The sequence below is a fragment of the Limulus polyphemus genome, unplaced genomic scaffold (genome assembly GCF_000517525.1).
Source record: "Limulus polyphemus unplaced genomic scaffold, Limulus_polyphemus-2.1.2 Scaffold8583, whole genome shotgun sequence".
Taxonomy (NCBI): domain Eukaryota; kingdom Metazoa; phylum Arthropoda; class Merostomata; order Xiphosura; family Limulidae; genus Limulus; species Limulus polyphemus.
This window is the reverse complement of record NW_013674193.1, coordinates 6178-13158: the sequence shown is the minus strand read 5'-3', so window position 1 is coordinate 13158 and position 6981 is coordinate 6178.

The window sequence follows — 6981 nt, the reverse complement described above, 5'->3', positions numbered from 1 at the left end:
GGACGAACCAAATGCATGTGTGGTTTGTCTACACAAAATATAGTGAGGATATACAGTGCACAGAGTACGAAAAAAAAAACACGTTTTAATAAAATATTGCATGATGAAGACCAGAGGAAAGTTCAGCTACGTAACTTGAAGATAAAAAAGTCCTACCAGTTTGCAATCTTGCTGTGTTTGTTTCGAGAATTGTGAATATGAATAAAAAAGTAATGTAGAAATGGAACTCAAAGACAGTGGTATCTTAACACTTTTGTAGTTGCTAATCTAAAACAACAAGAAAGAAGCGTACTACAGCATTTAGTAGTGAGAAGCGAAAGAAATTGATGATTCATAAAATAAGTACTAGTTTACACCACAAGTCAAAAGTACGTGGTAGGGAAAATCATTTTTATTCATAGTGCTGATAATTAGTAGAATTAATTAGTTATTTCATTTAGACTTAAAATTCTATTAGGACACATGTTTCGATTGAATCATAAATTTAAAATATTTCAGACTGGTCTATAGCTCCACTTTAGAGCTATAAACTTTATATTGTTATATTATTACGTGCCCCCAGGTGGCTCAATGGCAAGTCTGAGGGATTATAACGCTAAAAATCGGGTTTCAATACCTGCAATGGGCAGAGAATAAATAACTCATTGTGTTGCTTTGTTCTTAACAACAAACAGAGTAATAAACAAGCAAAGGAAGGAAAATGTATTTGATGGAGAGGCTAAAGTGTATGTGGGACCTAAACATGGTAATTGTATGAATATCAGGGGGTCATACCCCCTGAAGTTGTCACTTTTAGTATTCAAATGGAGCAATTCCTAATATAACATATTAAAACGCGAGCAAATAGTGTATGGTAGTCTTACAGTTATTAACAGGTAATAACCTGCCTTACCAGGTGTATACCTACTTCCCTGGTTCCTCAGCCTATGTATTATTATTGTGGTCTCTGCCCTAAGTGTATTGTCACCGTAGTTGTGCTTAGCACGTCTGAATGAAAATTCGCGAAGAGTAACGCTGCGTAACACACTTTGTACTTTCATTTTTTTACTTGTCAGTGATATAAGACTTCTTTTATTCAATTCTTTAGAACATAAACTAGCTGGTTATGTGGGCACGATTATAAAATAATTACACTGATACAAGACGTATCCAGTATCTTTGTGACCACACGATCACGATCTTCCATTAAGTTTTGATCTTCGTCAGAAGAACCTGACGCATTTCCTTTCTTGTCCAGGATAACACTCGCACTTTGAAGTTAAACTGACGTAAGTTTTAAAGACATATCAAGACTTTTTAAGGGGGAACGACATATTGAAAAAAAAAAAGACTATACAAAGATGGATAGTAGATAACGTACACAATACATTACTGGATAAAGGATAACACCCATCGAAAGATGTATAGTAGATAACGTACACAATACATTACTGGATAAAGGATAACACCCATCGAAAGATGTATAGTAGATAACGTACACAATACATTACTGGATAAAGGATAACACCCATCGAAAGATGTATAGTAGATAACGTACACAATACCTTACTAGATAAAGGATAACACCCACCGAAAGATGGATAGTAGATAATGTACACAATACCTTACTAGATAAAGGATAACACCCAACGAAAGATGGATAGTAAATAACGTACTTAATACATTACTAGATAAAGGATAACACCCAACGAAAGATGGATAGTAAATAACGTACTCAATACATTACTAGATAAAGGATAACACCCATCGAAAGATGGATAGTAAATAACGTACTCAATACATTACTAGATAAAGGATAACACCCAACGAAAGATGGTTAGTAGATAACGTACTCAATACATTACTGGATAAAGGATAACACCCAACGAAAGATGGTTAGTAGATAACGTACTCAATACATTACTGGATAAAGGATAACACCCATCTTTCTGCATGAGTAAAGATTGCTACAGCAACGGTAGACTCCTAGTGCTTATGTATGCGGGACATTTAAACGCTAAAACGAAGTTATTATTAGAGTAACCTGTGTTTCGTGAAACCATTTAGTAAGTAACCTTTCGTCTTACCATTAAGTATATGTAGGTTTCAATCTATCTTTAAATCAACACGTTTTAGAGACCATATTCAGTCCCCAATAAGTTAAAGCCTTCCGCCACCTAGCACGTAAGACCCATGCAAAGTTTCACAGTAACAATACCAACGTATTGAAATGGTTTTATTAAAATTTCGATTTTAACTTAAACCATATAAAAGAGGAAAAGCACAACTTTCATCAAATAGATTTTAACTTAGACTACATAGAATATCGAAGAAAGGTTAGACCACAGCCTCCCAGACTTCATCAAATGACACCTTTTGTTTTAAACAACAGTGGAGTGAAATTACACCTTACACTTATTGGCATCTACTACATAGTAGTACATAATAACGTAGTACATAATAGTAGCAGTTTTGTTTTTAATTACAGACAGCGTGACTTCATATTAGAACAATGATTAATAAGGTCTTCTTTTAGAGTTATTGTGGCATGATTGTGTACGTAAAAAATTGCTAAAGTTTTTAATTTAGGTATACGATCGAAAGCTAAAGTGTATGCATACAAATACAGGTTTTAGGTTGCACGGTTCAAGTATTCTTGCAACTAGTATGTGTTTAGTTAATGAAAGCAAGTTTCATAAACGCAGGGACACAGTGGTCAGCATGTCGGACTATGTATCTGCGGGTCCATCGTTCCCTTCCCTTTACCTTAAAGAAGAACAACAAATTAGGCACGGCTAGCGCAGATAGTTTTTGAGTCACTGTACGCGAATATTCCAAAACAAACACATATAAGCGTAGGTTTCACTCTAAAATAAATTAGATTCTTATCAAAGCACGGATACTTAAGCACTAAAATAGATTCAGGCTTAATCCCACAACCATTAAGCTATGTTGTGGCTTAATCCCACAACCATTAAGCTTTGTTCAGGCTTAATCCCACAACCATTAAGCTATGTTGTGGCTTAATCCCACAACCATTAAGCTTTGTTCAGGCTTAATCCCACAACCATTAAGCTATGTTGTGGCTTAATCCAACAACCATTAAGCTTTGTTCAGGCTTAATCCCACAACCATTAAGCTTTGTTGTGGCTTAATCCAACAACCATTATGCTTTGTTCAGGCTTAATCCCACAACCATTAAGCTTTGTTTCAGGCTTAATCCCACAACCATTAAACTTTGTTTTAGGGTAAAGTTTCATGAAAGACTATCTGCATTCTATTCGCCACAAGGACTGAACCCCAAATTTTGGTATTATGTGTTAAGCTCTTACGTTTACCGTTAAATCTGCAGGGCCCTGAGTTTCGCTTTAATTATGTTACGCGATTTCTGGGTCTTGTGAGATTTTGATATCCCCCTCTTCTTTTATTTGAAATATATATTGTAACATAAAATACCGAGAAAAGTAGGATTATGTAATTAGTGATTTAAATTCAGTGTAAGCAATGAAGTAAGCAAGTACAGTTTCTTATTCTTGTCGTTAGGGGGGGGGTCGATGATTATGCAGTCTGTTTTTGTTGTTGTCTGTTTGTAGTTAAGCACAAAGCTACACAATAGGCTATCTGTGCTCTGCCCACCATGGGTATCGAAACCCGGTTTCTATCTAGCGTTGTAAGTCCGCAGACATTACCGCTGTGCCACTGGGGGGCTATGTGGAGTCGTCGTTCAACGGTTGACAATCGTGAAGCATTTTAAATTATTAATTCAAATTGAATTTGACATCAGATTAATGGCAAGGACAACTAGTTAATCAAAAACAGCTGACATTTACAGGGTTCGATACAGTAATTCTTTTTTGTAAGAATTAATATGTTTACTCCAATTTTAATTTTAATAAAAAGAAATTCTCTTTTTTTCCGTTTTAAAAAATTCACGGTCACTACTTTAACCCTACATGACTTATAGCGTGTACTCGGATAGTTATGGGACAAAATAACATTACGCAAGATATATCGTGAGATTCATATCAGAAAATCTTGGATAAAGGCCTAACGTAATAGGCTTTTCACTCTGTTATCAGCCCTATTCTTATTATTCAGTCGGACAGAAAGAAACACTTACCATTTCTAAGTAATCAAGTTAATGTCGGGCACAATTATAAAGCAATTCATCACAATTTTAACACTTTCTTTCAGGGGGGAGGGGTTCGCAGAAATTGGTAATGGGTAGCATTTGAGCACACAATGAAAGAGTCGTGGGACCTAATTGTACCTGTATCTTTTTACTTGTAACATCTGTAGTGTAATAGATACTAACAACTATACGTTTCTAGCTTTTCTGTTACACTTGAATGAAAACCTTATTAAAGATTCCTTTCATTTAGCTCCACAACTATGATATTTTCAGCATCTTCTTTCCCAGTTTTTTCCTACACTAAGAAACTTACTATTAAGAACTTCTAATTAAATAATTTAATACGCTAATTATATATATATATATCGAGACTAACATAAATATATACGCTTGCTTTAGAATTTCTTGCGAAGTTACACAAGGGTTATCTGCACATGGTGTAACGTAAAGTTGAAAGTAGCTTGTTAACAATACCCATCGCCAACTTCTTGGGCTATTCCTGTCTGATCGAATAGCAGGATTTGACTATAATTTTTGTAGCGCATTGAAGGCTCTGAAGTGCAGAGCACGTGTTGATGTTAAGGAGTGGAGAATCACGATTTCGCGAATTTACAATCTGACCACTCAAACTACTAAGTCACGTCAGGCCCTCATATTTCAATGAAGACAAATCCATGTATAAACTGATTAGATCAATCAATACACCAGAAAACTAAAATCTATAATACTTAGATTATCAATTGATTATTCTCTCTTTTAACGACAGTTTCGGTCGTAATCCCAATAATATGTCATGAGGTTCTGTTATGTTAGCTAAGGAGATTTAGGTTAATCCTAAATCCATACAGTAAGCCAACAATGTAAAATAATCTTCATGAATGTAATATAATTTAAAACTTATTACGAAACAAGTGTTAACATTTATAATCAATAAACGTTTTATGAATCTAAGAAAAAAAATGACACCTAATAATAGTCAGGGGTATTTCTATGCTGAACTATTCCATTTCTGCACTCGTGCAATATATAAATACTAGCTCAATTACCCGCTCTCTGCACAGGTGTTCAAATTACTTGAAATAGGTATTTATAAACACACTTTTAAGAACATTTACTAACAAAAAAATTAATTTTCATAATATTTTGATTTTTATCTAAACCTTTGATTTTCAAAACTAAAACTACACAATCTAAATTAAAGCTTCTTGATATACCACATTGACTGTTGTTCCTTCTTCTGACAGTATAAACAGGTTTTGATGAGATTCAACCTTTGAAAATCCTGCATAGAATTTACCATATGAAAAGTAAGACTGCTTTAGGAACAATCCAGCAACCTTTAAACTTTGACCTTATGCCTTATTAACTGACATTGCAAAACAAATTGTAACTGGGAATTAGAGCCTTCTAAATTCCAAGGGGTAATCACGGGGTAACGTAGGAATTCTTGGAATGAAGACACCTTTGGAATGACCAGTTGTAATTGTTGCTTCAATAACACGTGGCAGTAAAGTCTTAACAACTAATCTTGTGTCATTACATAATCTTGTAGGATCAAAATTTCTCAACAACATTATTGATGCACCAACGTTTATTTTCAGAATGTGACCTGGCGTCCCTGGTGGTTAAAAAAATTTAGGAATTCAGTTGGGTGATTTACAGCATCAACTGGAAATGGAACACTGACAGTTGAAATGTAGTTGAATTCCTGTCCGGGAACCTTTTGCATTAATCGATAATTTATGTCATGAACAGCATCATTTCGAGGTGCAAGAACTTTTTTATATATACAAGCATTCACGATTTTGGTAATTTTGACAAATATTAGGGAACACTTTTTCCTTTAGCTGTTCAGCATCCTTCACTAAGTTACCACATTTGTATAGAATAGTAATGTAGTTGTTTGATTGGAAACTTTACAACGCTAAATTAATAAGAAGTTTCTGAATTAAACCGTTTGATTTTATATCATCGAAGGTATTAAAAACTGAAAATGCCCGGCATGTCCAGGTGGATAAGGCGCTCGACTCGCAATTTGAGGGTCGTGGGTTCGAATCCCCGTCCCACCAAACATGCTCGCCCTTACAGCCGTGGGGGCGTTATAATATGACGGTCAATCCCACTATTCGTTGGTAAAAGAGTAGTCCAAGAGTTGGCGGTGGGTGGTGATGACTAGCTCTAGTCTTACACTGCTAAATTAGGGACGGTTAGCGCAGATAGCCCTCGTGTAACTTTGCGCGAAATTCAAAAACAAACAAACAAAAAACTGAAAAAAATAAACCGCAAATTAACATATACATTACGCGTTCAACATAAACAACAATGTTGGCCTAACAACAATATCGTGATAGTTTTCTTACTAAGCCACGATGTATAGTGTAGACTATTACCAAAACGAAGACAAAAACTGAATTAAAAGCCAAAAATTAGTATTTGCGGAAAGCATGGTGGGAATTTTGCCCCTTAATGTTACTTTTGAGGACCGTAGGAGTCATCATGTGGAGTTTGGTTATTGGTCAAATAGTGTGCGAGGAGTTAGCGGACAGACAAACATACAATTTCGCTTTTGTATATATATAGAATACAGCATATATAATCAAAACACATACAAGTTTTCACATATGGATATAAATAGCAAAACGCCACGGATTTTTTTTTTTTGTCCAGTTCATTTAAACCAACCATTCTTCAATAAACTCTAGTGTCATTTAAGTGTTGAAACCCATCTAATTGGATCATAATAAATGAAAAATCAAGTCAAGATCTCCAAGTTTCTTAAGCAATTTCCGTTATTTTAAAGTTAAATTATCCTCCTTTTGTTTCTCAGTGACAAAATATAAATTATCTTTGACAAATTAGACGTTAAGGAC